The sequence below is a fragment of the Anguilla rostrata genome, chromosome 9 (assembly GCF_018555375.3).
Source record: "Anguilla rostrata isolate EN2019 chromosome 9, ASM1855537v3, whole genome shotgun sequence".
NCBI classification, from domain to species: Eukaryota; Metazoa; Chordata; class Actinopteri; order Anguilliformes; family Anguillidae; genus Anguilla; species Anguilla rostrata.
The window spans coordinates 11,588,127-11,612,725 of record NC_057941.1 but is presented as its reverse complement, the minus strand read 5'-3'; the positions used below and the strand labels follow the sequence as shown (position 1 = coordinate 11,612,725).

Sequence of the window (24,599 nt, the reverse complement as noted above, 5' to 3'; positions counted from 1 at the left end):
AATACAATCTACAGACATATACCTTTTTGAAATTTTTGACTAGAATTTGCCACCTTGAGAGGCAGTGAAAAGTGAAATTTTGGCCTTTGGCCCATGTGATATCTGTTAATATGAGAGTGTAGACAGGCCTGTGCTCTCCTCTGGAATGTGCATGTCTACTACTTTTCTCTCCACTGTTCACCAGCTGAGCACTGCAGTCCTTGAATTAGGAGAAGTATGCCAGGTATAGCTGGCATAGACAGACACCCCAATAAATTTGAATTTCACCATTTACACAGAGCAACTTACACAGAGTACATTTTTACAAACAGTCCATTCACAGAACTGGGTACTGTAAATGAAGCAATTCAGGTTTAGTACAGCTCATAGATAAAACTGCAGTGCCTCAGCTATAAATCAAACCCACAATCACTGAATTACAAGCCCAGTTCCAAAACCATTACATTGCACCACCACCAGCAGAGGATCAGGGAAGTTTCTTTTGCACAACGAAACAAGGACAATCCCATCAACTCAACCTCAACTCCCAGAGAGCCATACGAATGCCTGCAGGGCCACTGGCCAAAGTCAACACCTGAACAGTCAGATTTCATACCAGACCATGAAGTGCTTCCACAGACTATTCCCTACTTTTATGGTTTGTTTGTTTCCCAGGGAAAGGTCACGAGAAGGTTGGTGTGGCAGAATTTGACACCTTTGCAATAGCACTCACCCATATCAATTTTAAACGCTGCATAATAAGAGAAAATTCACTGGAGATAGCAGGCAACTGTGCATGAAAGACGGAGAAGAGAAACCAGTGAAGTCATTGCTCCACATAAGAGGATCTCAAAGGGGCTTAGGGGAAAGGAATCCAGCGTTATGTGAGGTGAATTAGACAAGGATATAATCCTTTTACCAAAGAGGGCCAAGCTGGTGCTGCCAGACATTTACACAGCCCAGGTACCTTGCACACGATAATGAGTGATCTACAGTGATGCTCTCCAATGTAAGTGAAAGCAATATGTAGGCTATCACATGAGGGACAAACATCTTAATTAGCATGCATTTGGCGAGAGGCAGGAATACACCCTGGACAGGTCGCCAATCTATCGCAGGGCAAGTACAGAATATGTATTTAGGAAAGAGAAAACAGACATTTTTTTTGTTTTTACAAAATACAAAAAAAATGTAAAACCCATTCCCTATCTACATTTGTTACAATACAAAATTAATATGGGAACCATCAGTAATGTAATTGCTCTTGATCATTCTTATTAATTCAACATAAAGTAGCTATGTTTTACAAAGACTCCTAAACAATTGCCATAAACCAAACGCTTCTCATTGAGACCTAATTCCACCTTCTTCTAAACAATAGCATATTTGACCCATAAATTACTATCCTCTATTAAATTTACATAGCCTACATCACCGCGAGAAAGGATTTGGGCCAGGGAACAGCTGACGTGTACTCTCTCAACCGAAGTTGAAATAATCGAATCTGTCGACTTCGCCGCGTGGAAAACCGTGTCCTTAATTCTCCGGGGATGACATTGAGAGACCGACGTTCTCATACAGCCCACTGGCCGGGGGGAGCCATTCGTATGGTCCCTGTGCGCCTTTTTCCATCTTTAGCGTATCCGGATACTACGCACTCCCTGTGGTCACTCCCCTTTCATACCTTACATGGGGCGACGACGACTGCTGATGTAAAACATGTGGGGTGGGAAATGAACATCGGTGAATGAAAAAAGCGATTGCGACTCAGTGCTCGCAGAAACTGTGCCAGTTATATAACAATCTTTCATGAGTAAGAAGGGGGTGGGGAGGTAAAACCTTTTTGTATTCTTCATATGAAGATTGCTCCATTGAACTGGAATCTACTTCTTCTTGCTGCTCTGACACGGGTAAGTGTATGGACCCTATTCTACACACTTTCTTCTGTTGTGTTGCTAAACATGTAGTAGCCTATAGAATAGCCTATTCACTATGAACTTCGTTGATCTGATTAGTTATGTTAATCGCAGTTATAACGGGTTACCATAAGATGCACTGCTGTTGCTACTACGTAGCAGATCTACCCGTTGTATAGTTAAAACGTTCCTGAGATCAGAACACATTAGTTGTCTTTTATCATTCACATACAATGCAGCCTCCTTTTTCCTTTGCAGTGTTTTTAAATGAACCCACTTATGAGCTTTATCATTTAAACTTTTTCATTAATGATTTCAACATAGCTCACCTCTTCTTTTAAAACCGACCTAGGCGAATTGTAAGGGGGTTCCGAAATATGAACTTTTGTCCATGAGCATGAGCTACTTGGAATTGTCTGTGTTACACAAGACGAACAGCGCAGCGCTGGCCGAATAGGTGTCGATATTCTGAATCAGACCGATGAGGATAACTAGAAGCGGGAAATTCTTATTGCTGGAAGCGCCTGGGTCCGTAGGCTACTTGTCATAGTAATTTCTAGAGAAGTGTCCTGGGTTGTTACCCATGGGAACATATGTGAACCCAAATTACCTGCAACACAAGGGGTATACACTATTCAATTTGGAAATCTTTCAAAATAAACATAATTGAACTGGGACCATCTACGATCTGTATGTCAGAAATTGGGTTCACATTTCAAAGGACATCTGCCGGTTATTTTCTGGTTCTCTGAACTATGGACACATCTACACGAAACAAGCAGGTTCTTTGATCGGGACTTTTTTTCCCCAATCCGGCGTGACGTCATTACGACTGGCTCATGATTCCCCGGTCAGCCCCGTTACATAACAAGAGGTCTTCGTAATTACCTCTATACTCCGGCTGTCTATACAGTACGTTTGCATGACACGATTGTCTGTGTAGCGGTGCTCGGTACGTAAACTTCTTCATTTTAAACAGCACGTAGGTAGGACGGGTACCACTCAAAATACAACACACTGTTCAAGTATTGGAATATGGCTATAGCATTGTCTAAAATGTATCTCTACTAAACAATACATTTAGACTTAGATGAAAAAGTACTCTGGTATATTATTGGAATTCTTTTAAGCAGGTCAAATGTCTCAAGTGATTTTCTCTTTCATTGTTTATTGAAAAGGGTCTCTGTGTAAGACACATTTATTACTCATTTATTATATGCACATTTAGTTATGTGTCTAAAAACAACACGTCTGTGATGTATTTAACACATTTCGATATCAGTGGATTAAATAAGGTTTAATTAAGTTGATTAACATGATAGTTTCATTCCTGCACCCTGTTGAGGTTGTCTACTGTTAGCCTTTCACTCACTAGGAGATATCTCACATACAGTAAATACAGAACAATAAAGGAACAACAAAGCCAGCTCTTGCAGGTGAGAATGGGTGAGGCTGCCATGTGTCTACAGCTGTAATATCCATAGCTGGCTCTGGTGGAACCAATTAACTTCTCGACTAATATTTATTGTGGGGGCAGGCAGGGGTATGGGGCTGGGGTGCAAATGTGCCCCCCCCCCCCCCTTCCCCCCCCCAATGCTACAGTCAATGGTTTAGTGTCAGATTTGAAAACTGCTAGTAGCAGCAGCAGTTAATAAACAATACATTTCAGCTATGTAGTTAAGTGTCAGAGCTTGAAAAAGACTTAACATAATATTCAGAGTTCCAGTGATCCCTGTGACATTGTAATAAAGAGCCATGGTTTCAGGGACTAAGGACATCTGCCTTGGTGCAACATATTATACAATAGGGATGTATGGTAACTTAAAACCTTGGCAGTTTTCATTGATTGAGTTAAATGCTACTGCCAACATGTTCTTGTTATGTCTGCCTTTCTGGAATGTTGCTGTCGAAGCTTCCAGTTTTACAACAGGGCAGATAAGTTTTGTGGGATTGCATAGTCCAGCTTTGCCTCTTTTTTGGTTGGCTGGTCATGGGTTCACACAATTGCTCAAGATCATTAAGTTAAACCAGCATGTGTCACAGAGTTGTCAAATATGTCAGGATTGTGGCCTGTGCATGATGACTGAATCTACCCTCACTCCATGATTAGATGTGGGGAAATAAATGGCAGTGGAATACAGTAAGACTTTTACTGCCCTTGTAAACCTAGCCTCTGAATGACATTCAGATTTTGTCACAGAAAAAAGATTCTAAAAAAGAAATTGCCATACCAGTAAAGTAACATTAAGTCACCTCCAAGGTTATAGGTTGTTTATTGTAGGTCTCGTTCAGAATGCAAAGGTGTTGAGCTATAAAGACTTTGAAAGAAAGGCATACTCAGCAGGATTTTTACCTTGCACATTTTATAAAATAACCATGCTAATGCATATCATATGATGCTGTGGCAATCTCTGCCCTTACACACTTTTGCCGAATTTGTCCACCTTTACCTGTATTTGTTATTCTAAAATGTGTTTGGAACATTTCTGGATGTGGTGCTCTTTTCTGCATGGGGAAGGGTGGGGGTGGCTACAGAGCAGCATAGTGTTTGTTGTGAGCTAGCTAGCCCATGTATTGGCTCAGATACAGCTAAGCAAAAAGACTAGCCAACAGTCCTCATTCAAGAATTATAGCTAACCTTGGAATTGAGTTAGCTTGTTTTCCATTGGACCTGTAAGTATCTTTACCTTTATCTATCCAGCTTGGGTTGCCAGACTTCTGGTTTTTTGACTGGATTGTCTGGTTTTCAAATTATTTGTGCATGTCAGGTTTGTGGTCCCAACCGGACAATGCAATGCGAGTAATTGATGGGAGAAATTCTACTGTAGTTAATTTAATGTGTATAAGGTTGAATGTAAGCTTGAAAGCAGTCAAAACTTGAAATACAATATTATTCACAACCAAATACTACCAATAAATTCACGGACCATTTTTAATCATTAATTGTGACATATTTACTCTTCACTCGTGTTTGTTTTAACTTTTAAATGGCAGTTTATTTTTTCTGAGTTTGAAATGTTTCTGAAAACACAGCTTTGTAGTAGAATTTTTCATACTCATTGATTTTTTTCATTAAATTGAATGGATCATGTGTAGGAGTGTTCAGCATATTGATGTGTCCTCTGGTAAAGAAACTGGCATGCCTTATTTTGTGTGAGTTAGTGGTAATGTTCACACTTCCACTGTGAGAATGGCATCATGATTTTCATCTAAAGCTGAGAACACACTACACTTTATCAGTGATTCTAGAATTTTATGAGTCTTCAGTCGACATGGCTTTGGAAAATGGGCCTATGGATGCCCAAATGAGTGACAGAATAGGTTTTCTATTGTGTTGCCTATTTTACTTGTCTCTGACTGCACCTACTACCCATAGTTTATTTTATGGAAGGTTATTTGATAGGACAAAAAACACAGAACTGCAAACAAACTGACCTTTCCATATGGCCAGTAAATAGATAATGAAAATTGACAACTCAACAATGTAGTCATTGTTCTTGCATTTATAAACTTTTTAGTGCAGCTATTATCCATTATAAATATTTGCTTAAATCCAGTTCTAAATGTTAGCTGACTTTTATCATGTTACCTTGAAACTCGGGTGTGCACCCATGCTGTTCTTCTGCTTGCTTTTTCTTTTTTATCAGAAAAATCAATCAATCAAATTTTATTTATGTACCACATTTTACAAAGAATTTTATTTACAGATGACTGCAACAGTTATTTCCCCATGTACTGTTTTCACATTATGTAAAGAGTTCAACTCATACAGATGAGGTTTCTGTGGGCAGCTATGCAAAATTAAAGGCATACTATGAAGGATTTACCTGTGTTACATGTAGCTAGGTGAATGTCTAGAGGTAACATTAGTACTGTGAAATTAGTGACCATGAGCGATAGTAAGAAGGCTGATTCAATTATACTGTAGCTTAATTAATTACATTATGTGGAACGTAATAGTGGTTTTATTGTTGAGACCCTCGCAAAAGTCCTTATTGTTGCCAGCTTCACACTGCTGGTAACGTTACTTACAGGTCAAACTCTGCGTCGCTTTTAATCCCCTTGGCGAACTTCAGTCGATGCCACCAAGGAAAAGCAATTCCAATGTTTACTGTAGTTCTTGATCGAGCCCTGTTTGCTTCGCTGTATCTGGACTTTTTTGCTAGCTAGTCCTGCAGCCAACTCCACCCCTTTCCACACAGAAAACAGTGCCATACCTGGAAACATCCCAAACACATTTTAGAGTAACAAATACAGATGGTTAGCATAGTTATTTTATAATATTTTCAAGGTAAAAATCCTGCACAGAATGCCTTTAAACTGTCTTAGAATCATGATACACATAACTTGTATTACATGGCAGACCCAACTGTAAAATTCCACAAAAGGACATTGTTATCAATTGTTAGAGGTACTGTAACGTAGTGATTTCAAAATGTTTTATTAAAACTGGTTTTTTAAAAAATTGTTCTGTCAAATAGTAACATTTATCACCTCATAAGAAATCACTGTCACTACATCTGTACAGTCACTTTGTAGTAGTATAATTGGGCCTTCCAGAATTCAAGTTAATTCAACCAAACGTGGCACAGTCCTATGACAGGAAAATATATTTAATTGTGTTAAACCATAAAAGCCTGAAACTGCCTTTAAAAGTTTCAATTGATCAAGAAATACATGATGCATTTTAGTCAAGTCATTTTGTCAATTTTTCTTTTTCCAGAGCATTATTTAGCTTAAATAGGCTTAGCATCAATTTATTGCTAAAATATTCATTGCATGTATGCTATATCTACACATTTTTATTATGGCTAAGTACATATAGTAGTGTTTGATTAGAGTCGCTTCTTAAATAGGTCAGTGCCATATGACTCACAGATCAAATAAAATGAGAGCCACCAAATAGACAGATTATAATTTCATTTCCAATATGTTTGCTCTGAAATAATTGGCCCTGTACATGAAAATCAGACACTCCAATTTTTGTCATGATGAAATTATTATCCATTGATAATGTATTTAAATATATGGAAAAGTTTTAAGGCCTGTGCATTTGGATTTGGGAATACAGTGTTTCAGATAAAATAATTCCTGGTCCTGAAATGCATGTTGAAGAAGTAACAGATGAAAGCCTTAAAATAATTACTATCCCAATTACTGAAATGAAAAGATCACCACAAGGGAAATAAAAAGTTCTGGAGTGTGTTTTTATGTCAAGTGAACTGGCAGCTCTTCATTTTAGTAATACTGACTGAAAATAAAAGTGACTTGGTAATGTTTTAAAAGCTCCATCCTTCCACTCAGTTGCATGATTACATGCATTAGCCTCATCCTAGTGACAGCATCTGTTCACCATATAACCTGGATGTCATTGCTTTGCATTTTAAATGAGATGGGTAAAGGTTGATTGGCAAGAAAAATGTCAAAATGTTTGAAAAATTTGGTTAATGTGACATTTAGGGGGCAGGAATTGAAAAGTAATTCAGGTGCTGGATCTGTATTAGTCACCCTGGGTATATGTAAGTCATTGATTAAGTGGTCTGTGTGATGCCGCTTGTGAATGACAAATTCACCATCTGTCAAGTTCCATGGATCCAGCACTCAATTAACATAGCATTTTTACTGCCAAAAGTGACAGAGGAAATATTGAGCCCCAGTGAAATACAGTTCTGAGAATGTTAAGTAAAATTATTATTTTAAGTTTGCACTAAATGAATGGTATTGGCTTTTTGGTCCAAACAATAAATGGAAAAAATCAGGTGGAAAGGCACAGTTTGTTTGCATCTTAATTTTCTGTTTGACAAACACTTAAATTTATCCTGGCCCCTGTGAATCCAGTTGACAGGAAGTTATTGTTGTAAATGAATAAGTAAAAAAACACCTATTTATTTGTAAAATTTGATTGTATGAAGGTCACTGTTCAGTCCATTCTGTCTTACTAGATCAGCTTTTTACCTCATCGATTTCCCTGAATTTCCCTATACGTCAGAGAATCCATAGATATAGAATAGAATGATGTAAAGAACAACAAATCTGTCATGAAATTAAACTGGCAATCATTAGACCTGTTGGTATTAGTCATTTTGATAAATGTGTTAATTGATGCAAGTAAATGTAAATGGGGTAAGAGTCAGTTTAAAGGTGAGATTTTTGCCTTTCTCCAACCAGCTGCTAGTCACGAGGATGGAATGTTTCTTTCATGTTGTCTCGTGTGTTTAAAAGGTGTGTGTGTGTGTGTGTGTGTGTGTGTGTGTGTGTCTGTCTGTCTGTCTGTATATGTATGTGTGTGTTTCAGGTCATTGAGCATAGGGTCTTTGAGGCACCAGGAAAGGTACAGGCAGTGACTAACTGTACGTCACAGTGAGGTGACTGGGTTTTCTTCCTCAGTTCACCTGAATGTGTGCGTCAGCACTATGCCAGCTCCCATTCAGATGGAGAGGGGAAAATTATTTCTGGCTTACGTTTCTTAGGAAACCAGCCTTTGTTACAGCCAATCAGTGATGAGTGATAGAATAAAATGTTACTGGGAATTTCATAAGCTTGGTAATAATATCTCTAAATGAAGCAAACATGTAGTAATCTATGCCACCATAGAATTCAAGTCATCACCTCAGTTCTATACATCTAACATTAGCCTCTGGCATGACAAAGATGCAATGGTGCCTGATTTGGCCTTCTCTCTTGATATGGGGACATTTAATATGGGGCTGAGTATGTAAAATTCCCTTCCTAATCTCGATTGGCCAGCTATCTGCAGCCACAGCCGATCTCATGCGTGATCCCCGCTGCAGATTTGGGAGAATGTAGACAACCATGGGTCTCCTCCAAAACATGTGGTGTCACCAGTCACCAGTTTTACACTGCAGAATACAGCCAAGGTTGTACTGAGTGGAGTCAGAGGAAAACCTTTCATATGTGGCTTTCATATGCAGTGTATGGGCACCCAGTCAACCAGCAGGAGTCGCTAGATAGCGATGAACTGTGGATCCCACACTGACTGAACCCTCCCATACTCCAGACCAGTGGTGTTCGAACTCATTCCTGGGTACCACTGTGTTTGATGGTTTTCATTCCAACCATGCAATCTGAGAATTTTAACAGGCTGTTAATTTTCTTAATTACAATTTTCATGTTTTGAGGGATTATTTACCCTCTTAGGCTATATTATGTCAGAAACAACTATGCATGCCATAAATAATATAAGTTCTACACTCACATTGTACGATACCGCAAATTATTACATAAAGATAGATAGATTTTTTAACTGATCAACTTAAAGACTGAGATGCTACAAAAGGCTCCTAACTGGTGAGTGTGTGGACTCTTGGCCTGTAAAACTAGCAATTTGGTTGATAATGAAGAATTTAAATTCAAAGAAAATGATAACCTGCATTGTGTTAAAAATGTATACCGCTGTATGTAATCATTTGCTAACAAGCACAATGTGAATATGGGACTTTTATTCTTCATGGTATGCATAGCTATTTCTGATATAATGTGGCTTAAGTGGATAAATAATTACGCTTTTCAAGTTTAGAAGGATTAAGAAAAAGTAAAAGCTTGTTAGAATTCTGGGCATGTGATTGTTGTTGGAACAAAAACCAGCATACACCCCAGGACTAAATTTGAAAACCACTTCTTTAGACAATGCGATCACCAATTTCACTTTGCCCTATGGAGTCAGTCAGCCATGGCACAGTTCATGGGGCTCATACATGCACCACAGCGTGGGCCTTAACTAAATGAGCCACCCAGCAGCCCAGTATACGTTTTCAAAGCAGGACACTGGACTCTGTGGAAAAGAGAGAGCCATCACCTCAGTTAAGGACAGCACTGAGAATGAAGTGCATTTATTTATTTAAATAAACCGTATAAACCTGTGTTTTCTTTAAGCTGAGCACTGTGGCCTCTGCCTGGCACTGTGTCGCTGTGCTGTTCCCTTTGGGTGCTAGCTGCCCTTTACAAGCCCCCTAATTGTTTCTGTAGATTCTGGTACAGAGTTAGGGAATAGCTGTTCCCTCATTGGCTCACTCCTGAGCCAGAATGAGGTTAATGAGGTAAATCATTACCAATGAGGTAAATCATTCAGTGTCTAGTACTTGCTGACTGGATATCCATCCATCTCTCTCTCTCTCTCTCTCTCTCTCTCTCTCTCTCTCTTTTTCTCTCTCATGCACTGTTTGCTAGAGCTTAAAATAGCAGATACTGTAATCACCTTGAAACAAACAAAAGCAATGGCCTGTGCTTTTTCCAGCTGATTTTGGTTTTGGCAGTACAGTGCCTTTGCTGCTTGTGCACCCCACACCAGCTGCAGAAACAGCCCCCTGTCCCCAACCCCACAACGTGCTTTATTTTGTAAGAGATTCAGTAGAAAGAGGAGCAGAATAGGCAATGTTGTGTACGGGTAGCACAGATCCATTTTACTTTGTCATAAATAAAGGTGCTTCGTGAGAGTGTCTAAATGGGAATCTGATCCCTGGTGACGCAGGTTATGGTTTTGATCAGCTGCTCCTCTGCTCCAGGTAGCACTAGGTTTCATGGCTGCTTCCCTAAGGAGGGGATTGTCTTTGCCTTTGACTAAAAAGCTGCCATATGTGAACATTTAGTAACTGATGACACTGCAGCCCCATCTCAGATGTTACAGAACGCTCTGTGGGGAAAGTAGGTTACTAGGCCGTGTCCTGCAAGCTTAAAATGAATGCCAGTCAGAAGATTGCTGGAGCGGCTTAGTGTGACTTGCCATGCTGAAATGGAGGGAAGCTTCACAGTATCACTGAGCTGACTACAGTGCGCTGTACCTTTAAGAAACCCGGCGTTTCCTCATAGAGCTACAGTGAATGCTCAGACCCCATTGGCCGTATACTAATGGCAGCAGGTTTGTGAGGATCCTATGGTGTGCAGTGAAATCATTGTGTTAAGATGTCAAAACCTATAAGTTGTTGGAAGTAGTCACAAAAGAACTGGCCTGGTAAAGGTAGCTGACAAAATAACTTTAAGTCAGCAAGTCACTCCAGGTGGAAAGAACTAATTGTTCGGAGCACTGCTATAGTAATGATTGCTTTTTTGTTGAACTGCTGTTATGAAACCTGGGAAAGTTTTATAACAATCAGCATCAAATAATTATTATATTTCTTTAATAAATATGCTTTGCCACTGTATGTCAAAAGCAATATTTAATGGATATATAGAAATATACAATGAATGAATGCTAATACTATGCAGCCTTTGCCTCAGGTGAAGTTCTCCCTGGGAGTTTTGCATGGTTCAGCTCAACATACCCCCACTCTGAGAAGCTGGCTGAATTTGAAGTGTTGGGCCACAAGCTCTCTGCTTTTAAGTGTACGTTCAGGATCCAAAATCAATTTCACAGTGACCTACATTGGTTAAAAAACAGGAATTAGCCAGAGAAATAACAATTTAGATCTCGTTTAACAACTTTTCACTTTCAGTTTATCTTATCAAATTCTTAAAACTTTATATAAAATTGACTTCAGTGAATTAAAATAGATGGATTGTTGATTGAACTCAGAGATTGAAGTGCCCTCTACTGGAAAGACAGACCCAGAACTCTCATTATGAGTATTTGCACATGTGTACATGCAAATGCCATTGTGTTTCACTGAATCATAAACCTGGATATAATACCCATTTTAATTGAAAGAACCCAAAAATCATTACTTTTTTCTAAGAATATTTTGACAGCCAGTATGACATCATAGCCAAGGTCACATAATGAGGAAGGTTTGTTATTTATTAATTATTATTTGTTAATTATTTCTAATTCATGTCTAAATTAAAGGATATTTGTGTCTTTCTGACTGTGAAACCGGAAATTAAATTAATTAAATGTTTTTTTTTTTTGGACCATACCCCAATAATGTGACAGAAAACATAATTGTAAATGTCGTGGCATCTTAAATGCAAGAAAGTTGCTTTGAAAAAGAACCTCACAGAGAACCATGCACTATCCAGAACACATTTATTTTTGAAGCATCTAATAAAGTGTACATCTTGTCAAACCTACCATTGTCAAAATTGTGAAAAAAAAGTAATTCACGTCAAACATTATAAGATCTAGAACAAATAATTTTGACCCCAGGTTCTTCAAAAGTGGTCCAACCAATGGAGATTCAGGACTAGAAGCAATTGGCTGGATCGGAATGCACCTCTCTTGTAGGATTGGATCTATTTCAGGTGCTGATATTATGTGTCCTCTGGTGGTCTTCCATATTTTTCAGAACAAAGTAACGGTCACTCCATGTGACAATTAGTCACTGATCATTGCTTAATCATTATTTAATCGTTAGCTTATTACAACTTCAGTATTGTGGTTTAAAGTGGTTAGGAAACTTAAAATATACAGTGAGCTCCACAATATTTATTCAAAGATATATATTTTTCTTGATTTTGCTTTGTATGCCACAGTTTTATATTTGTAATCAAACAATTCACATGTGGTTAAATTGCACATTCTCAGCTTTTATTTAATGGTATTTTATACACTTTGGTTTCACTATGTAGAAATTAGAGCACTTTTTATACATAGTGCCCCCATTTAAGGGCACCATGATGTTTGGAATATATTCATGTTTTGTAAATGAAATTGGTCATGTTTTGTACTTTTTCCTGTGAATTTCTGTTTCGCCCTTGAGCATAGAACTAAATTCCAAACCATTAACATCCATAACACTCATAATCTGCACAAATACGTAATGCTAATATATAGCTTTCTAAGTATCCTTAGCATCCCGGTGCAAAGGTGTCACCTAACTCATCAACTAATGTAATGACTTACTAAAAATGTGCCTGATTTTTTTTATTTACCATTGATTTATGAATGAGAAAAGAAACAGGTTTCATTTCAGCAAATTATTTGCAACAAGACCATTAGATTTCTAATGCACTCAAACCCACTGATACACACAGACACACACACACACACACACACACATGCATGCACACGCAGACACACACAGAGACCCCCTTGAAATCATCACAAAGATCAGGAGCTGACAAATTTGAGGGAGCCCCGCGCATTAAAAGTTTAGCCGACGACGGAAACTGCAGCCAAGGCCTGAACCCAGCCAGGGCAGTGGCATTCTTGTGATTGCTTGCCAATGGCTTCATTTGCCCGCTGGAACTATGCTACACATGACTTCTGAGGGTATGTCTGGTATTCATGTCACCCTCTTTAACCTTTTAACCGTGACTGATGAAATGTTCATCTGCAGTTATATAACCAATAGTACAGACGTCATTCCCGTCTCTGCCCTGCTGATGTGGCCTCCCTCCTGCTTCTCAGCATTTAGTCTTTGCCCTTGGTCGCTCCAGGTACAATACTATTAGGCCACAATTAAGATGGTGAAATGTACTTGCCCTTTTTCCTTCAAAGTGGAATTCATAGAAAGGGGTGGCTCGTGACAGGGCATCTCTGTGAAAGTGTATGCTTGTATTTGATTTAGATTACCGAATGAAAGAGGGAAGTTCACTTTCCTGTTCCTCGCCCACAAGCTACTGGGTACTAGGTCCCAGTAGATTAATGTTGTGGGTAAACACAGACTGGTCTGTACACACAATGCAGTGTGTACACTTCATAAAGGGCAAGCTGATCGACTAGGGTAGAGGTGTGCACTGAGGTGTGCTATTCTAGTTCTCTAAGCCTTCGCCAGACATTGGTGTCTTCTAATTGTGCTATTCTTACCTTCTTTCTTCTGGCCCTTACTATTCTTGACACAAACTAGTAATCCTGTCAGTTCAGGCTTTACCTTTGTCTCAGAAGTAAAGGATCACGGTCCACTGGGGAGTGGCCTCACAAGTCTGCCCCCAGGAAGAATGTTTCACAATCAGTATGTGACAGTCCCTCACATGAATGACCTCAATGCTTTTTTAAAATCAGATTTTAAACTTGGCGTGTGGGTGAGTTCACTTACTTGAATTTTAAAGATTGCAGATAGGTTAGAAAGTAGCATCTTGGCAAGCTATTGTGATGTTTTCTAAGGAATCATGCTTCTACTGTTGTTGGTTTTTGCTCATTCTCAGCTCTGGAATATGTTGAATGCATGGTCTTTGCAGAATACTCCAATACCTTGCACGTGCTCAGTGGAAACACCTAAAGCAGTTGACTTCAATCTATATTTTCTCATTTAAATTCTATACATAAGATTATTGTTCAGGTTAAATCAACAACAGTACAGTTAAAGGTTTTCTTTTATGTGAAGGTAATAATAAGGGAGTGGCAGTAACAGCATCCATTGTGTAATATGATTATTAATCAAAGGACACTCCTACATTCTGTACACCCCATGCCCTACAAAAGACATCTGATAAGACCTGCGAACGTACTGCTCTGTAGTGCTGGATTCCATAATCATAAGACAACTGACCAAAGGGTTTGGCCAGTTTAACATTATAAACCATTATTGTATACAGTCGTACAAATTGTGAAAGATTTGGACAGTTACATTTGGATAATAGTACGCTTTTGGGCTGGGGTTTCTAAACTGAGTTTATTCTGATTTTTTATAGACAATCTCTTAATTGTCTCTTAATAAGTTATGGTTTGTTGAAAATCATGTTTAAGTTCCTCAGTAAGTTCTTGGCTGGACCGCAACAGCAGGGCCAGCCCTACAAGCGCGAATGTCTGTGACTAATTGATGAAGTTACACCATTGGTCGGCCGAGTTATGAAGTTACACCATTGGTCGGCCGGATCATGTGTGTTAGGTCCAGCCATATACTAGGTTTTAACCTGGTCTTGTTTCCTTAAATTTGTTTAACACCAAGCAGGTTTGGCTCATTGCTGTTTTTCACAAATTATGTACCTTCAGTGACCAGGTGTCCACACTTTCAGCTAATCACCCCTACTGAGTTCACTCTTTCTAGAGGAATAATTCACCATACAATCCTTTGCAGAAAATGAAAGCATTAGTTAATTTTCTGAATACAAGCCCAGGGTTGTGAGTGAGGTATTTAAGCTTCATGGCATGCATAGATAGGTCTGGCAAATGTGGTCCGTAAAGTCGATTTGCAGGGTAATTACATGTCTAATTAAAAGCAATTAACATATTCTCATCATTCAGAGATTTTTTTATTGTTAGAGCAAAAACCAGTTTACAAAGTGGGTCCCTACAGTTGGAAAACCTCTACTTTAGGAATTCTTTGCTGGAGATGATCATTTGTCAAGTAGTGAGCATGGTCTGAGGATAAGCAGATGTTATTTCAAAGTGTATCTCTGTTTGCCTATGACACACATCTGAGTCTCCATTAGGAACATGATCACTCTCAGAAATCAAGGAACGGAAAGCATTGACCAGAGGGGAAAAATGGGGTCTGAGGTATGTTAAAAATGACCTCATACAAAATGGAAAAAGGAGTCAGGCTTTGTGTAAGGGACACAGATGAAGGATCACATTTTCCATGGAGTCTTTGCTACGTGCTTCAGATCTGTGGGGTCAGACAGCGGGACGGCGGGATTCATTTCCCATGTCTTCCTTGTTTGAATCACACCTGAGGAAATGGCGGGGGCACTCAGCATCATGGTGGGGTGCCCTGATAGACCCTTGACCTCAAGGTGGCCCGCAATTCAATTAAAGGTCCACCTGGAGAGCTGCTACTCACAGTGCCTGTGCTTCAGCACTCTCACTCCGGCACTCCGCAATAGTGACCCACATTTTCTTTCTCACGCCACGTGTGTGATAATCATTATTGTCATAATCTGGGCTGTGAAAAGGCTTTCTCTCTCGAGGATAAATCTGTATTGCACTTTTACATAGTGATATGTTCAATGCTTAATTAACTTAGAGAGGAACTTTTACTCCGATATATAACATTTGATCACTCTTGGACTTTTTAAAATGTATAATGTATACTCTGTATATTGTGTATACTGCAGGATTTATTGCCAAGATATATTTTTGTAAAGATATTGGTCAAGAAATGTGAATATATTTGAATCTGTCATTCTTGTGACTCATTTAAAATGACTTTTAAAATGTTTTCTGATCTGAACGACATCTAAATGTCTAAATATATTTCCATGAGTTTAACAATTTAACTGAAGTTCCCCTTTCCAAGGCAGTCAACTGAGAAGCTCCCATTTCAAACATAAAGCTTGGATCAGCATTAATTAGCATGTAATAAAGTGATGTGTTATTTTTTTTTAAATGACTTTAACCTTTGGGGAAAAGTGTAAGCACAAACAGAATGACATAGCAGTATCTCCTTTGAAATGAGAAAAAAAAAATATTCAGTGGCAAGCCAAATGAACAGGTGAACCTGTAAGTTAAATATTTTACTTCAGGCATCTTTTTTTTTACTTAAAGGTCTGTTCTTTCTTTCAGCCAGATTTGGCAAACTGAAACAAAACTAATCAGAGCATTTGTAGAGACACTTAGACCAAATGGAAAAGGATCACACTTCCAGCGCAACGGTTTCCTAGATTCGAATGTGTGGGGCTATGGTCCACTAACTTGAAAGCCTATAATGGCTGACAAAATAACATGAAAATAGCAGGGGACAACCACCAACAGAGATATGTTCATAATATGGCAGGTCATAGATGTCACTCACTTCATGTAATAGGAAAGGGATGTGAATAAGTCATCCTTTATGCCTCGCTGCCTCCATCTATAAATGATACAGGTCCAACTTCTGTAAAAGATCACACACTATCAGGCATCCTGTGCAAATGTGTTTCTTAGCCCCAATTTAAAGGTTGGTGTCAGGTCAAGATTGAATGCCCTCTGCCCCCGCCCCCCAACCTTAACTTCCAGGGGTATATAGTGTTCAGATAAAAGCAAACATGCTAAAACTATTTGAGCGTTCTTTTTCTGCTCCGAGTTCCACTCAGCTGATCTCCTGCCTGAGATTCATTCCGCTTGAGGGGAAACAGACGCGTTCTTTTTCGGAGTCACTAAATATAGCCGCTAAGCTCCCTTTTGGGGGCGCAGTCAGGTGGCTTAATATTTGAGAGCCCACTATCCGTGCATCCTGTATGATATCTGGATGGATTATCACGTGTCTGAGCTGTCGTTTTCACCTAGAGCAAGGTGCTGAATGAGCAACATAATACAGCTGACAATGACACAGTATACCCAATTGATTTTCTCTATTTCTCCCTCTAAACAGCAGAACAAAAGTCTGAAAGTATTGCAAGGTTATTGCCATTGTTCTGTTTAATTCACTGTTTTTGAGTTCAAGATTATATTTCTCTGGCAAATTTCTCTGATTTATTTTGTTTTAGTAATTTTTGTCACCATCTCATGAGGAAGAACTAATGTAAAAAACATGCAAAAATGCTGGTTACTTCAGTGCCTAAATGACAGTGGAAGGCTATGATTGACAGAGACCTCTATTATGACTGTACTTATTTTCCGGCAGCCTTTTGAGGAGTGATATGAATCCGATAATTACACAGCAGCCCCCCAAAAGCACACTATCCAAAGAAATTAAATTCATGTCAACATTCTAGTCAAATGCAATCATGGTGAAGGACAGGATTACGACAAACACACACACACACACAAACACACGGTTTTTCTTTAGTGATGGCTGGACCGCCCCTTTATAAATGGCAAGATTTAAGCCTTTGATAGACTTCAATCATAGTACTCACTATGAATTTTCCTTATGTTCATTTTGGAGCTACAATGGCAAATGTGTTTATTGGGATAAACTGAAACTGATTGTTATTCATATAGGGAGCTATTTTAGACTAGCGATTGTATAAGTGAGGAAATGATTATCTCAGATACACTATAGTCCTGCATAGCTGGTTGTGCACTAAAAGCACTCCTCAAGTCAGGATTTTACCGTTTTTGAAAATTGATTCTGAGGTCTGCTCCTGAAAATTCATCTTTTGACATATCCTTGCAACATTTGTATCTGCTTTCATTTTACATTTTACAATTGCAAAAAGGCAAACTATCAGAATATTTCACCCTTGGGTTGTCATTCATAATCCCTGATTCCTGCTGTTTATGAGCTGTGAACGTTTGTTTGTATTAAATGAAAGCATTGCATGATGAGAACTCCTTTCCATTTCATTTAGCTGGAGATCTGGGATGGTCTCATATACCAGTAAAGATACATTTAAAGGTATAGACACATGCACAAATGCAGTGTCACTGACCGAATGTGTAGAAACCCCCCAGCAGAGACCACTTCCATGTCTCTGCTCATTAAGGTGGAAAAGGCTCATGCACTTCCGCAGTGAGAAGTTGCCATAACAACAACAGGAGAAGAACACTTCCATGGACTGTCAGAGAGGCAGTACAAGAACAAAAACAGAGGCGGGGATTTAAATGCTGGCACAGATGTTGAGCAACTGCAGAACAGGGCCTTATATCTACTTTTTAATATAAGTACACACATGTATACACACACACAAACACACACAGCTACACAGCAGTAATGTGCTGCTGAAACGTCAGGCTGAAATTTACATCATATGTACCTTTCCGATGTCTCCTTTTGCACAGTACAAACCCATCCACTGTGCTTAGGCATACAGAGAAAACTGCCACGACATTGCTGCTTTAACAGAGAGATCATTTATGAAAACGAGTTCTCATCCCATTGTCCAATTGTCTGACCTACATTACCAAGAGGAGTTAATCTCCGTGTGGGTGGATTCTGAATAATGCAAAAAATTGGTCATTCTGTATGAATCATACAAGATGCATTTGGTCTCGACTGTCTGGCTCAGGAACACTTCGGTTTGTTAAATGCCACCAGCCTGGCGTTTTCCACAGTACAATCCCCAAATGTACTAAGGTCTTTAATGGTACTGCAGGCAAAACTTACACACCGAGAACTGGATAGCCTAAATCTGGAACCGTTCTCTAGATATTCATCTAATGCCATATTTAGTATTCCACTAATTCCCAGTTGTTCACTTCAGCATGCAAACTGAGATACAAAATACAATTTTCCTACTGAAAATATTCACATCAAATCACTGTGTAACAATTTAAGTATAAATCATGCTATACACAATAAAGATTAACTGAATCATAGTGGGTTGCATATGTTGAAAATTCAACAGAAACAGATTATTGAAATATTATTTGGGGATTATAAAAATTTAGCTGTCATGTGTCTCTTTGCTAGAGTACCAGTGCTCACATTTATTTTAACAGGTCAGTGCATAATATCGTAGCTTAAGACACCTTTGTAAATAGGGACATCCACTTAATTCAAAACTTTTTAGGCTATATTACATCATATTTTAACAGTAATTCACTGCCATAACAATGTTCTTTAAGGTTGTTCATCCTGAATAATACTTTTTTTTATTTCTCTGATTTGCGGTTCTCCAACTTTGCGGTTCTCCAACTATTGCCCATGCATGTGAACATACAGTAGCAGTTGTCATTTAGGATGCTGACATTCCAATATACTCATTGTCAGTGTGTTCCTTTATAATAAATCAAACACATGCAATAACTGAGACAGAAACATCAAGCAAAATATAAATTTGTAAAGCAACTCCAGTCAGCCTATAAAGACATAGTTGTAATTCTAAATGATTCTAAATCACACCACATAGTGGATTGTGCGTGTGTGTGTGTGTGTGTGTGTTTGTGTGTGTGACCTCTTAGCAGTGACAGTGGGAAGCCCAGGTGCTCATTGATGGTAACCACATGAGTGACCTCACACTTCCTCTGATGGGGCTGCCCTGTTTCTACGATTCACTTCCACTTCTGATCTGAATGATTTAATTAGCCACAATCCTTTATGTGATCTCATGTTTTAGCTACATTTCTTAAAAAGCAGCTGAAAGATTTCTCACTCCCCTGTATGAACTGTTTTACTGTGATTTCATCTGTGTGAACTGGCATTGATGTACACAGCTAATTAATTCATTGTAATTAATTGGTGGGAATGAGAGCCTACATACACACCAGTCCTCTAGGAACTGGTAGTACCTACCCCTGAGTGTAAAAATCTGCTGTCAAAATGGAGAAAAATGGCTTTAAATTCATTCTGTCCTTGGGCATCTGATTCTCTTAATTGAGGCATCAGTTGTGAGCATTTTTAATGTGACAGGAATGACATTGACAAATGTTTAGCTAAAAAAAGTCACCTTTTTTATTAGTTTGTGAATAATTTGTTTGATAATATAAAATAGCTCCAAAGGAAGGAGTTAAATAACTCCAGTTTGGCAAAGCCCAACAGTACACTGTATCATTCTATCACACTTAGCCTTTGTCTGGTTCCTGAGGCTTGTTCCAATAACCTTGTCAAAAAACAAAAAAGTAAAATGTTCAGTACATATTGGAGTTGAATGAACATTGGACATTTTTACTGTGTGTGGATTATAAAACAGTGTTAGTGTGACACCCTCCATGTCATTAAGGCTGACCTCTGATGGCTTGATGGAAGTAGAAGAAGTAATGCAGCTGTTATACTGCCAAAAATGAACAAGATGAATCAGAACCTTGACCCATCTGTTTCACATGCAGTTAATCTGCGGTAAATTTGATTTACCCTCTGCAAGAAAGTGACCCATTTTAAAGTCCAGTTCATCCATCTTCATCAAGGATAACTGAAATAATTCATACAGGTTGTCTATCAGAAATATTTAAAAACCACTTGCATAAGAGGTTCACTTTATTACACAGAATGACAGCGAGCACTGGTCTGACATGTTGGGGAGGGTAGGGGTGGGGGTGGCAGGGTTGGTGGTGAACAGGCATAATGAAATATGGACAGGGAAAGTGTGTCATCACATAGAAACCAGAGGAGCTCCACCCATCAGAGTACGTTGGTAACGATAAACAGAACGACTACAACAGTAATTGCCGGATTCCTCCAGGCTGTACTGCCCAGATGTCGTAAGTCAGTAGCGTCAGAATTCAGTGAAAGAGGGCTAGTGTATGCTTTTTCTGCTGTGTTTCACTACCATTGACTGGTTACGGAATCCGCACACCTTGTCTTCAAGGCCTTTATTAGCTACTGAGTGAAAGGAAACCACAAGTTTCGTACCCTTGCCATAAGAAATCCCAAGATGTATAGCCAGAAAGTATTTATTAATCAGCATGGGCATTGTTTTGTTTCTTGAATGACTGGGTGATGCTTCTAGTGGCGAGGCTTCCTCGTGCATCACTTCTGTCCTCATTATTCGAGACATGGCTCCTCTTTGAAAACCCTTAGATCCCAACTAAAGAGAGTATGAGAGTGTGACGCACACACACACGCACGCCCAGTGTTTGGTTTGTTGACCCGGTTGCCACAGAAACAAGATGCAATCTCTCCCACTTTTCTTTTTTGCCCAGTCAAATTTTGTACCATCAAGGGTTCTCGCTATAGAACACCCCAGGCAGTTTAAAAATGCCATCAATAGCACAGAAAGCTGATGAATAATTAATTATTGCGATTAGGACTGGTCCAGCAGATAGTCTGCTGTATAAATCAAAGGCACCCACTCTCTCCTATTTCATAGATGCTTGAATATTTACAGATAAATTCCTCAACATGTTAATAAATGACAAATTTAAAAGTTTTGGCTATTGGTCAGGATATCTATCTTTTTAATGGCAAATAGGATCTGGTGATCTGGCATGATACAGTACCATTACCGAATTTAGCAGTATAAATATGTTTACAATAACCCCTTATATATTTGCATATATTGAAATATATATATATATATGGAGTAATACGTTTTCATATATAGGGGCACTCCAAATATATTTTCCAATACATTATATTGTACGTTTTGCTTACTAATAGATTATTGGTTATATTCTTGCATATATACATCCCACTGAGACCACAGCAGTGATGCTTGTTATATAGGACAATCTATTCTATGTGTAACACATTTCCCCGTTCCCCATATTTCATAATAATGACAAATCAAGAAAGCCATTTGGATCTCCATACATGGAAAAAAAAAATCTTTATCTGTTCTATCAGTATTATCCTATATTTGTTCAGCACTGTTACTTACCATATTATTTACTTTAGTTATTTGAATGAACATGTCCCCATACCAATGGCAGTAATACATAATCCCTAATGCCAATGTGAAATAACACACTAATTATGAGTCTCTGACACACTGGTACAGCTGTCTTAGAGGGTAGCAGTCTCTCTCACACATGCACACAAGCACAAATATGTACACAATGCTTTCTAGTTTGAGCTGATTTGAATGGCATGGGTCTGTCTGTATTATCTGTTACCTCGCCTTCCCTTATATCTGACACAGCTTGGGGTACGCTAACAGGGAAATGTGGTGTCACAGTGTTGGAACTCCCCATAGAATCAAAGTGTAAAAGTCTGGCGCATTCATAAAGGTGTGTGAGGATTCGCAGATGAACGGAATGCTGCTTCGCCCGGTCAGTTCAGCTGATTAATGGGAATCCATTTTAGGTGGAAAAAGCTGCAGATAGGCCCTCACAGTTAAAAACTATGAAAAAGATCTGGCATGTGTCACCTTGATGACAGAAAGCCTGATTCGTATCTGTTATATGAGAGCATTATGTGGGGTGTCTTGTGATTCAGTTGTAGTACAACAAAGGGTAGGAAAAGTGTAAAGACATCAATGTCACATTTTTAGCATTCCTGTGTTGCTGTAGATTTGGTGCATGCATACCATTTGTCATGAGACTTGAAACAAGACCTGTGGACAAGGCTGATATTATGCAGCAGGCCCTAGATGTCATCACAGAATAGGTGAAATCATGTTAACGTCATAAGTATCATATGGGCTTTGAAGGCTATTGGCCAAAGGCCCAATATTATATGTAGCTTCATTTAATATAATTTAAAAAGTTCTCAACCAGACAATTACACTTTCATAGTGCCACGTTTTAGCGGGTGTTACATTATGATACACATTTTAATATCAAAGACCTCAAAGCATATGGCTGTATGAATGATGAAAAATGCATATTTACTGTTATTTCTCAGAATAAAGTTAAGAATAAAGTGCACTGTTGTTGCATTGGGTAGTGGGGTTAAGGCTATGACTTCATGCTGTGCTTTTCATTTCTCCATCCATTTATAGAGTAAACACAATTTCTGAAAATTGGCCTGTTCCTGTACTTTTTTAATCTACTTGGGTATAATGTAAAATACCATAAGCTCTGCAATTGCCCTGGATGACACAGCTGGCTTTTTACAACTGGCTGATCCTTGCAATGTTTCATTTGCCAGGTCTTTAAAGGCCTTTATATTAAAAACCTTGCTAGTGGACAGTGCTTGGACAGTGTATGAATGGAATTTTTCCACTTTTATAAAGTCAATGCCTATGTGGGTATGCAAGGGATAAAATTGTTTCCAGACATGAGTTCTGTATTGTTAACTTCAACAGGATTTGTTATTTTATGTTATGCACTCCAGGAAGCAGAGGGCTGTAATTAGTTATGAATTAACCGGCGAGTTGAAAATTGTTCAGAAACGTGTCATCTTTTGAAGTTCAATGTTCTCTGGTAAACAAAGCAATAAGTCTTTATTGCAGCCAGTAAAGTAGGCTAAGTTGGACTCTTGTGGCTTTCATCACTTGTCCCTTACACTTTTTCTTTTTGCCTGAAGAAGTAGCAAAACCAGTTTTGATTCTGTGTCGTGGGTCAACTGCTGTCTAGTCATCTGGGCCCAGCCAGCAACATCTAGAAATTAGTAAGTAAGCTGGTTTTATCATACTTAGTAGATTTCTTTATCAGAGAAAAACAAAGGCAGTATGGAAATGGATTTCTCTTCACAGAAACCTGAGTAAGGTGATTCCATTATGTTCATTGATGCACTTGTTTTTTGCAGTATTGTGTTCTTTGCTTTGAAAAACCAGCATGGCAGCAAGCATTATCCTAGCCATTCGTGGCAACTCATTGTTACTGCTGGCATTTCTTCTATCTTGTGACGTAGACATGTAACCTCTGTTTCTGACGAGGGATCTCTGCCTTGATAATAGAAATAGAAAATATGGATGACGGAATAGCTATGCTGGCTAGTCACAAGTCAGTTATTTAGGTCAGCTGAGGGAGAAGTCAATTGTCTTCTCAAAACATGCCTTGCCAATGAGTGGTTACGGAATAGGTATGCCGTGACGATCTTAGAAGTTGAAACATTTTTAATGTGCCACTGCCAATTTGTCCGACCTCCTGCCTTTCAAATGTCTGCCTACAGCTCTGAAGCCAAGTTTACATACATTTGCAACAACACCATGATTGGTCTTTTAATAAACTATTTGCTTTGGATGTATATGCTTTTAGAAACTAAAAGCATATAAAACTAAAGAGCATATACTGCTTAATTTGGATAGACATCCTTTGAAACAGAACTGTTTTTTGAAAAATACATTTTTCTTGAGGTAGGCCTAAAAGAGATAATTCATGAAGAAATTTGTAGTTTAAAGTTCCAGTTGTATTCATCAATTTGAAAGTCCTAATCCTGAAAGTGATGTTTTGTATTTACAGAGTGCCAAATTCAGAAGTCATAAAGGTGTGGAAGGGGAAAGGGAAGGGTGGGATCATGCTTAAACAGGAAGAGAAACACTTACATGAAGGACAGAGATATAACCTGCAACAGCAGTCCTGCTCTATGTACAGTATATGTTACAGCATTGTTTTCATTTTTAATACTTAAATGTTCCAGTTTTACAACATGAACTTTTTTAGATAAAATGTTTTACAAATTTAATTTGTGGAAAAAAGCAAAAATTGTAGGGAGAAAAACCCAAAGTTTTTATTTGAAAATAGTT

At 38.6% G+C, this 24,599-nt stretch overlaps 1 protein-coding gene across 2 annotated transcripts in view; it reads left to right on the top strand.

The window, feature by feature from the left end:
• Positions 1-1,699: 1,699 nt before the first annotated feature.
• The window catches only part of npas2 (neuronal PAS domain protein 2), a 66,193-nt gene continuing 43,293 nt past the window's right edge, over positions 1,700-24,599 (top strand). The window contains exon 1 of one of the 2 annotated variants that reach the window (XM_064350408.1): positions 1,700-1,889. The gene's annotated coding sequence lies outside the window, so the exon portion shown is untranslated. Of the gene's footprint in view, positions 1,890-21,862; positions 23,522-24,599 lie in introns of those variants that run through there. The other variant, XM_064350409.1, reaches the window with a different exon arrangement.